The 11129-nt window shown below is 38.9% G+C and overlaps 1 non-coding gene across 1 annotated transcript; it reads right to left on the bottom strand.

Annotated features, from left to right (window-relative positions):
* Nucleotides 1-2795: 2795 nt before the first annotated feature.
* Nucleotides 2796-2858, bottom strand: LOC115490035. The gene has a single exon (XR_003955464.1). It is a non-coding gene; the product is annotated as a U7 small nuclear RNA (small nuclear RNA).
* Between the last annotated feature and the right edge of the window lie 8271 nt (nt 2859-11129).

Raw genomic sequence — 11129 nt, forward strand, 5'->3', positions numbered from 1 at the left:
TGCTGGGTCCTGTTTACATATCCAGTCTGTTAATGTCTATTTATTGGGAAATTCAGTCCGTTGATGATAAGAAATATTAAGGAAAAGTGATTGCTGCTTCCTGTTATTTTTGTTGTTAGAGGTGAAATTGTGTTTGTGTAGCTATCTTCTTTTGGGTTTTTTGAAAGAAGATTACTTTCTTGCTTTTTCTAGGGTGTAGTTTCCCTCCTTGTATTGGTGTTTTTCTGTTATTATCCTTTCTAGGGCTGGATTTGTGGAAAGATACTGTGTAAATTTCATTTCGACATAGAATATTTTGGTTTCTCCTGATATGGTAATTGAGAGTTTTGCTAGGTATAGTAGCCTGGGCTGGCTTTGTGTTCTCTTAGGGTCTGTATAACATCTGTCTAGGATCTTCTGGCTTTCATAGTCTCTGGTGAAAAGTCTGGTGTAATTCTGATATGTCTGCCTTTATATGTTACTTGACCCTTTTCCCTTACTGCTTTTAATATTCTATCTTTATTTAGTGCATTTTTGTTCTGATTATTATGTGTCGGGAGGAATTTCTTTTCTGGTCCTGTCTATTTGTAGGCTTCTTGTATGTTCATGGGCATCTCTTTCTTTAGGTTAGGGAAGTTTTCTTCTATAATTTTGTTGTTTTAGATCCTGGATGGTTTTGTTCATTTCCTTCACCTGTTTGATTGTTTTTTCCTGTAATTCTTTAAGGGATTTTTGTGTTTCCCCTCTAGTGGTTTCTACTTGTTTACCTGTGCTCTGTATTTTTAAAAGGGAGTTATTTAAGTCCTTCTTAAAATCCTCTATTATCATCGTGAGAAATGATTTTAGATCTGAATCTTGCTTTTCTGGTGTGATGATGTATGCAGGACTTGCTATGGTGGGAGATTTGGGTTCTGATGATGCCAAGTAAACTTGGTTTCTGTTGCTTCTGTTCTTATGCTTACCTCCCACCATCTGATTATCTCAAGTACTCCCTGCCCTTGCTGTCTCTGACTGGAGCCTGTCCCTCCTGTGGTCCTGGTTGTGTTAGAACTCCTCAGAGTCCAGCTGTCTATGTGACCCTCTGCTTCTGGGATCCTGTGATCTTGAGATTCTGGGTGTGTCAGAGCCCTGGGAGTCAAGCTGCCTCTGAGATCCTGAAATCCTAGTGTGACCAAGCTCCTGAGTTCCTGTGATCCTATGATCCTGGGAGTGATAGAGCCCCTGACAGTAGAGCTTCTTCTGGGTTTTGTGAGACTTGGTGTGGAGCTAGTGCACCAGCTCAGACCAGAAGGAACCGGTGGTTCCTGAGTCCCTGGGTCCTGTTATTCCCAGTTACTCCCAGTTTGGGGGCAGATATTGCGGCCTCCTCACCTATAATCCTAGGCTTGTTAGAGTGCCTGGGAGTCTAGCTTCCTCTCAATGTAGAATTCTTTTATTTTTTTCAATGTACAATTCTTATGGAGGATTTTGATTTCTCAAAGTGTTTAAGCAAGAATTTAAATCAATTTAAAAAATCTTATGGGGCAAAGTAACTCCAGATGTTACCTCTCTCTCTCTCTCTCTCTCTCTCACATACACACAATATATATGTATATATATGTATGTGTACACACACACACACACACACAAACACAAACGCATATATATATGTTACTTTATTTATGCCCATAACATTCTTAAGGTGTAGGTATTATAATTATAGTTGTTTTATAGATGAGGAAACTGAAGTTAGAAACTTTAACTTTATTTAACTTTAATCTTTTTAATTAAAGTTATTTTTTTTCAATGTCAGAAGATTAACTGGAGAGAAAGTTTACTTTAAACTACAACTTATATGAAGGTGCAAATGTTAGACAGCATCATGAAGTCTTTCTCTAGGCACACATTTTATCTTACTAGAAAGTTTTCATTTGCACACACAAAGAATGAGGAATTCTTAGCGAGACCTAGAACCCACTGATTAAGGGGTGTGAAACATGTGAGACAGAGGTAAGAAAGGCTGAGTCTTTGATCTGTGGGTCATCTGCTAGTTAATTCATGTTCAAAACATATTAAATATTCAATTTTTTTATAACCACTGGATGGGAAGAGACATCAGCTCTGACACTGAATTGTTCACATTCTGTACTCAGATAGCTTATCTGGTCTTGTAGATTTCCTTAGGAACGAATGTACTATGTATATGGGGTTCAGGAGATTGGATGATGGCTTTGGAGAACTGTATAATTCTTGGAGGGCAGTTTCTTTCAAAAATAAATAACAAATTTTTAAAATAAAATTTCTTTCTTTAAAAAAATAACATTTATTTTCATCTTCAAGATAAGGATGTTTTGTCTGCATATAGGTCTATGCACTTGCCTGTGTTGTCAACAGAAGCCAGGAGAAGGTTCTAGGAAAGAAGTCCTTGAGGAAGACAGTTTCTTTTGATTGCTAATTTTATTGTACATGTATGTGCCTATGGTTGATTTAGGCAAATTTAAACAAAACTCTGCTCACAGCCTTTGTGTCTGAATTAGAACCTAGCATTGGTGACTTCGTTGTGATTAGCATGATTCTAATGCTGCAAGTGCAGCCACTGATTACATCTGCATGCTGCTTCTATTAACTTCCTGTTTGTGTGGCTGCCAAGAACCAGCCTCAGCTTGGAGAAGGGTTCTGAGGAAGGGGTGTTTGGGAGTGGCAAAAGAATGACTTGAGGTCAATGAGGTGGGGTGGAAACTGACATACTTGTGTTCTGCTTGAGATAGCTCTACATAGATCTCCAGACAGCTCAGGTCTTGCTAGAAAAAAAAATCTAAAAGCTCTCTGGATAGCTCATAGGTTTTCCGACCAAAGTCAGAAAAGCTGCTAGAAAAATTCTAAAAGATCTGTGTTCACTCTTCAAGAAGTTCTTTCTGGGTAGCTCTCTCTTACAAACCCATTCTTTTATTTACATATCAATTCAGTTGATTACTTTAGGTTCCCTTTTGATTATCCTATGAATCAGCCTTTTCTTAGCCCCTTAATTTTTAGAAGACAACAAGTACATTTTTTTACATGCCAAATAAATTCAGAGATCTGCCGCCCACCTTTATAAACACAGATAATAAGCTAACTGGGTGGGATCCAGCTCTGAGATCACCATTCCCACCCCACCTAGGCCTAATCTAGTTTATCCCAGGCTGACCTTGAACTCAGGAATCTGCCTGCTTTTATAAGTACAAACAATAAACTTAGTTATGTGGGATCTTGCCTTGTGATCACCACTACCTAAATCTTTGTCTCCTTCCTCAATATTTTTCTGACAAGTTGGCTTATAATGCTGCTGCCTCTGTTCTTTTAGGTCCATGAAGCCCTTCACAGAATTCATAATGCATCCTTATATTTTGCAAGAATTAAGCATTCTTGAAGTCATGTTTTCAGAGTTCTTTCCCACAGTCTTTTTTTTTTTTTTTTTTTTTTTTTTGGTTTTTTCAAGACAGGGTTTCTCTGTATAGTGCTGGCTGTCCTGGAACTCACTTTGTAGACCAGGCTGGCCTTGAACTCAGAAATCCGCCTGCCTCTGCCTCCCGAGTGCTGGGATTAAAGGCGTGCGCCACCACGCCCGGCATTTCCCACAGTCTTAAGGGCTAATCTGTGGTTAGTTGACCTAATGCTTTGGGCCTATTGCAAGAAAGAATCATCATGCAAGTGAGAATGTGTGGAGGAAAAGAAACCTTTTGGTCTACTAGGTGAGTGGAACTGTAATCAGAGGGGCAGGGCAAAGTATGCTCTTCAAAGACGACCTTCATTGCCCATGCCTTCTTCTTCAAACCAGATCCCATAGTTCTACTAGTTCACAATATTCTGTTAAAGTTTTGAATCCATTAATGCAGTGAACCATTCATTAGGCCAGAGGTCCCATGCTATATTTCTATAAGTGATCACATAGACACCACAAGGAATGTGATTTCTGAAGAATCAGCCTGCCTCCATCTTAGGCTTTAAAACCTTCTTATAGTAAAGACAAACTAGTTCAATCCTGTTTATGATTAAACCTCTCTTTTTTAAGAATTGGGCTATCCTCAAGTATAACCTTCACTACAAATGATTCTGTACTGCCTGTTCCAGGATTGGCAATTCTGTCTTTGTTGCAGTTCACTATGACTATCTTGTTATGCTTATGGTCTGCTCCTGTAACTTTGCCTGTTTTGCCACCAAAATCCTCCATTTGGAAGCTCACTACCCCTCATATATATAAGCCTGTCTTCCTCACATCCAGGGCTGCTCTCAAAAATCCTGATTTAGGGTTCTATAGCCAGCTCTCTGGCCAGTCCTGGGTATTTGTCTAAAATAAAGCTTGCTTTGATCAGACAGTTGTGGATTTTGGTCTTTCTCCTCAAAGTTTTCAGTTAGCAGTTTCCTAAGCTCCTAAGCATCCCTCAACCCAAGCACAGTAACAGTCATGATTGCTCACAGAACCTCTTTGTGGTCCAACCCTGTCATCAGACCAGTTTATTAACAGACAGTAACATGTTCAATGTGCTGCTGTTGGTAAGTAGCAAAGCTGAGATTTGAACCCTATTGATATAAAGGCAAAGTAAGTGTTCTAGCCACCACATTCTCCTGAATCTACAGAGTATGTCTGTTGACATCTGTACACATCTGTACACATAGGATTTGTGGATGAGCAGTAAATCTCTATGTTGCCCCCCAAAGTATCCTCCTGACCTATGCCCCTGTTTTAGGTCAGGTGGCTTTTGTTGTATCCCAAACAGATTATTTATTTATTTATTTATTTATGTCTGAGGGTGTCTAAAACAGTAGTTCTTAACCTATGGTTGTGACTCCTTTGGTGGTTGTATATCAGATATCCTATATATCAGATATTGTAATTCAAAACTATTGAAATGACAGTTATACAGTAGCTACGAAATAATTTTATCGTTGAGGGGTCACCACAACAAGAGGAACTGTATTAAGGCCTTAATACAATTAAGGCAATTAATACAAGAGGGTCTGGCATTAGAAAGATTGCGATTCACTGCTCTAGAATATAGAAAGAGACTCTAAGTCAGGTCAAGATGTGTCTAGTGATGATTTCAGTAATTTCCTGGCACAATGTGAGGGCATTTTCTCAACTCAGCCCTTTAAACAGTGGGGCAGGTGGAGGATAAAAAGAATAAAGAAGAGTGAGGTGGAGTGGGGTGGAAAGAACAAAGAAGTGAAAGTAAATAGCAAGGAATTAAAGTAACAGGGAAAAGTGTTCAGACCTAACGGTGTGGGCTGGGTACAGCATTTATGTGCCTTTGACATCCTTTAAAGGTGGGCATTCAGCCAACTGCAGGAGGCTGCTGACTGCCCGCCACTTCATCAGGGTTCCTTAGGGCCCCCTATGCCTTACTTGATCATGAACTAATGCCTTTTCATTTCCTTTCCAAATGGCTACCCGAACACATTAGCCTTGGCATAGGTCTGACTCCTCAGAGTCAAATCCTATGTATTATACAGTAGCGTGCTTCTTTAAGGTAGCCAGTAAGAAATAGAATTTTTTTTTTTAAAGAGCCATTTAGTTACCTGAAAAAGTAAGTGGCTTTGGGCACAAGGTATCATAGTTTTCAACAAATACATTATCTTCTTAAATAGAGTTTTGTCTTGGAGAACTTTTAAAATACAATCTGTAGACTCAAGTTACTTGATGGCAAGAGAATCCATTACAGTGAAGAAGTGAAGCGCGATCATTTTCTCTGGATATCTGGCTCGGTTAGTATGCCAGATATTGATTGAGTCTGGGATTCAGTAGCAGTAAATCTTCCTCATTATGCAAGTCCTGTATATCCTTTTAGTTTCCCTATCTACCCTTTAATCTCTGGGCCCCGAATTTGTACAACATGCAGAAACCACTTTAATACATGCTCTGTCACTGTGAACACTTTTATTCCAGAAGCTCGTCCCAGCACCAGGATGAATTTGTTTGGTTTGGCAGGAATTGTCCTAACAATTGTCTGACAGGCTCCCCTGCGCCCCCGCTCCATCCCCATTCATCCCATGAAGCCGCCTGACTTCAAAATGTTCTGCTCACAAGGCTTTGCTTGTGATTCCCCTTTTGAACTCTACCTATGTATGCACCCTACATCACCCTACATTTTTGAAATCCTGTGACCTATAGTAAAAAAGAGAATGATTCTTTCTCCTTTTCTAGGGCCTTGCTACTCAAAAAAATAGCCATAGACCTGCAGCATCTAAAATGTAAGACTCAAGCCCCGCCCTACAACCCCCTCCCTAGCCTGAATCTGACTAGATTAATGTCTCAGAGTAGCTGGATAGAGTATTTGGTACTGAGGGCAGATCAGCAATGCAGAGGGGATGCAGGGGTTGTAGCCAAGTGGAAAAGCAGTCTCTCTTCAATGTGTTCATATAAAAAGAAAAAGAATTATTCTCAGGCCAGGCCTGTATAATTCAGTAATCTTCAAGCAGATTGTATCCTGGAACTGCAACTGTGTTTATTTCTGGGCAGAATGACATGAATAAATGAATTAAGGAGTATGAAGTGCTAAGGCTGCGTTAGGTGCAAGGACAGAATCCAGTCTTGTTTTAGCACCTGATCTACTGGCTGCAGTCTCTGTTTGTCACGGTTACTCCTCATTTCCTTAACTCCCATTGACAACTCAGGGATCAGCAGACAGGATTATCTTTTAATGGTTTTTGGCAAGATGCTTGATAGCACCAGTTTGGCTGTTAGTAGCTATGACCCAGGAACAATTTTTGTTTCTTCTGTATGTTTTCTCTGCCCTGACATGAGAACAATGTATGTGGATAATAACATGTGACTATTTCATAAATATTTTACATATGCTTCATATGGGGAATTGACTTGATAGATTTATTGACATTAATATTCACAAAGCCTCTCACTATGCTGAGAATGATAATTACAGCGACTACACTTTCATGGCTCCAAAGTAAAATATTATATGACTAATCACAAAATTTGGTAAGTTTGATGAATAGATCAATAATTGTTTATATATACAATGATAAAACTTAAGAATGACAAAAAATAAAACTCTATTTTGAGATTATACTTCTAAGCCTTTAGAAGACTTGGTAGTGTGTGTTTGGAATAGCTTACAATGTAGAACTAAAATGCACAGAGACAGGAGCATATCATCTTATGAATATCACTTGAAACATTTTCACAGAATGAGCATGCTAGTCATGACATGAAGAAGAGGGCTTGGAGTGTGGGTAGGTGGTAGAAGACATGCTTGGTGTGTGCACATCCACAGTTTCAATTTCTGGCACAAAATCCAAACCAAAGAAAATATCAAGATAGAATGATAATGACTGAACCCTCTCTCATTCTTCCCGTTTCTTGCCCCATCCAGTAAACAGACTCTGGCTTTCTAACAGTATACTTGGCTTTTGCTTGGTTTTGTGTAAATTGATCCCTGTAGCATATTCTCCCTTCTTTTTCTTCTGCCATGGTTTTTGATTTATCTATGTATCTATGTATCTATGTATGTATGTATGTATGTATCTATCTATCTATCTATCTATCTATCTATCTATCTATTTCACTACCTGAATGTATGGCACTTGCTCCCTTGTTCCCTTGTACAGGCCAACATGCTGTTTTAATTTTTGATTTTTGCAATCAGCATTGTTCTGAACATTCTAGAAGGCCTTTTGCCTGAGCACAAGCATTTGTGTTAGGTGTCTGCCTGAGAGTGGAAACGCTGGGTGGATTAGACTTCACTTTCTGCTGCCCAATCAAAGTGGCTGTACCAACTTGCACTTCAGTGTGTGAAAGATCAAGCTTTCTCACATTCTTTCTGGATATAATTGGAGATTAGTAATTTCAGGTTATTAGCAGTAATCTGACATAATAATTTAAGTCGTTCTGGAGAAGTAGTGATATCACACTTAGATTTTGATCACTTAAGCCCGTAGACTTAAATATCTATGGTTTAGGACGAGTATTTTATGAATGGCTAGCTATATAAGAGTAGAGCTCTTTAAATAAAGATTGAGCAGTTTAAAGATAGGTGTGATTTGAAAAATCTAAGACACTTATTTGTTGAGAAATATCTATTCCATGAAGTTTTACTTGAAATTTTATCATTGACAGTTACTTTTAAATAAAAATTTCTTTAAAGATCATATCCCATTGTGGTGTATTTGTACAACGAGAACTATGTGCATTTTTAAAAATGACTCCAGCAATGCTGAATATAATTTATTTTATTAACTTATCACCATTATCTATCACCCAAGAGTGAGAGAAGCAAGTTGCTTCGTAGGTGATGGCTAGTGAATAGAGTATTCAAGGTAGGAGTAAGACTGAGAAATGAGGCATAGAAGACACAGACATTAAATCTATGGCACTGGGTACATGTGTATAGTGACCTTCAGGAGGCCTTTACATGGCCAGGGAACCTCTGGCTGTTGAGGATGAAAAGTAATGCAGCTGGGAATTATTGTCTTAGGAGTCTAGACCATAAACAAATTAGAGCTTTACCCATAATTGGCTCTGACTGTCACAGACAGGTGCAAATTCTTTTGTATAGAGAGAAAATAGCCTTATCTCCTAGACAGCAAATGTTCATCAACTTCAAATTACACCTCAAATGCTGCTGGTGTCTGGACCATTGATGGATGAGCTAGGTCTTTCCAGGTCTAATGCTGAGTAATGTAAATTAGATTCTCCTGAGTTACGGCTAGTGCAGCTGGAGGGCACACAGCCCTTGCCAGGGCATATCTCAATGCCAACTTCTTGCCAATGTTGTTAATAATATTGGAGCCTGTACATGTGTCACTACTCTCAGCTTTATTAGTGACAATACTCTAGCCCCCCTTTAACTTTTTAAGTTTTGAATAGTGTCTAACTTTAGTTCCATCTTGACTTCAGAAAGCAAATGCTAAATGGTGAAGCGTGCATACAGCTTAGCTTCCTACAACATAGTGGCAGGTAGATCCACTGACTTCAGTCTGAGCTGTGCTCATTGTGGCTTTGTGTGTGATGAAGAATAGACAATGTGGAGAAGGGGAAGAAATGCCAGAGCAGTGTTCTCAGCCTTCCTAATGCTGTGACCATTTCCTACAGTTCCTCATGTTGTGGTGACCCCCACCCAGAAAAATATTTCTATTGCTACTTCGTAGCTATAATGTTGCTACGGTTAGGAATTATAATGCAAATCTCTGTGTTTTCTGGTGGTCTGATATGACCCTGTGAAAGGGCACCCAAAGGGGTCATGGCCCACAGGTTAAGAACCACAGTGATAGGTTATTCTAGTAAGAGAAGAAAGTCGCCACGAGGGAAGCCTATTTCCATTTCTGTCTATCTTAAGGTATATGGATACTTATCCCTGAACCAGAAACATGGCGTTAGTCATGCAGAGAGAAGGGATAGCACTGGAGCCCATGCTAACCACTGGCCGTGAGTGAGAAAGGACCAGAAGGAAGGCAGAAGGTTCTTCTGCAATAAGAGCACACAGAGGATGAAGATTGCAGTTGAGCAATATGCTTTCATGCAATGAAAATGAGAATTCACAAAGTACATGAATATCAAAACAATAAAATATTATTTATAACTCTCAGAACATTCCACAAAAGTTTCTTTTTAACCACAACAATTCAGTCCAGCTACTCTTTGTGCTGAGTATAGCCTTGGTAGAGATCAAATACAGTGTTATAATAATGAAAACAGTTTTTACCACTCAAATTATATCACATATGCTTTATTAAGGTTTCTGTTACCAGCTTCCAAGTTTGTCTCCCTGGCTGTCTCATATACAACTCAGGAGGGGAATCTCGGGTACTCCGACTCACCTGGGTATGCTAACCACTAGAGGGCAACATTGGCCACACACTTATTCTAAGGCTCTTGTGGAGGGCAGAGTAGCTATAGAATGGGCTTCTATACACATAATTAGGTTTTATTGAACAACCAGTGTGGATGGCAATATTGGGTTTTGTGATGTCCGTGTATATGATCACATACTAAAAAGGAGTGGTTGTAATAATACGTCCACTATGTTTGAACATCGTTTTGCAAATGGTCCTTGAATATCAATGACTAGACAATGCACCAATCTTACAATGATTACATCACAAATAGATTCAAATATGGCACTTGAAAACTGTCCAAATGGTAAGTAGAACTAACCAGGGAGTCTGTTCGGCACCTGAATCCTCGAAGGACAGACAAACCTGATTTTCTTTGTTTTACAGCATTTTACAAATTTTTATTATGAAAGGTCAATGATGTTTTTCTCCTATCATAGGAAAATCATCTCTAGTTCCTTACTAAAACACAATTATTATTAGAGGTACAAAGTGGAAAGTGGGTTCTTGTAGAACTATTCATCTTTCATCTGTAGGATTAAGATTATTTCTAATTCACAGAGAACATAATATTAACTGGTTAGTATGTTAAATATCTTCTGAATTCACTCAGGAATTTACAAAAGAGTTTATAATTTTGCTGACTGGCTTCTTCCATTTGCATAAAATGTATGTCACAAATATCAGCTAGTATTTATTTTTCATTTCCTAGAAACTTTAGAAACTCTGTAATGTTCTTGGTTTTTAACAAACAGCCGAAACAGTCTTGGAATATTAATATGACATCAGAAAAATCCAACCATTTAGATTAAGACAATATTTGGTTCATATGTTCTTTAAGCATCAAAGATAAGATGAGGAGCCGTGAAGACTGACAGCTTTCCAGTCGGGGTTGATTAAATTAAGCTCGTTTTGGTAACTAGGAAATGAAGAAACTAGACCACATCAAATAAATAGTCTCAGTTAAGGACAGTGCAGCGGTGACACTGGACAAATGTCAGATTAAGCAGATGCTGCCATCAGTCCATTTGTTGTCATGATTGTAATGTGGCAACTGGCTCCAGAGACAGAGGTATTCTGAAGGAGAGCTTCCTGGGATGGCACTTTTTGTTGACTCCATAAATGAGTATGAGTCATAGTGATGAGGGGATACTGGCTGCCACACCCACAACTGTCAAAGCAGAAACCAGGGGAGAAGAAACCACCAGAGTTTTATTTCTCTTTTGAAAAACAACAACACACACAAATTCCTTAAATTTCCCCTTAAATTTCTCAGGTCTTCTCTCTCTCTCTACTCTCTCTCTCTCTCTCTCTCTCTCTCTCAAAGGGAATTCGACTTCTACTTC

Source organism: Mus musculus, chromosome 4 (genome assembly GCF_000001635.26).
Source record: "Mus musculus strain C57BL/6J chromosome 4, GRCm38.p6 C57BL/6J".
Classification (NCBI taxonomy): domain Eukaryota; kingdom Metazoa; phylum Chordata; class Mammalia; order Rodentia; family Muridae; genus Mus; species Mus musculus.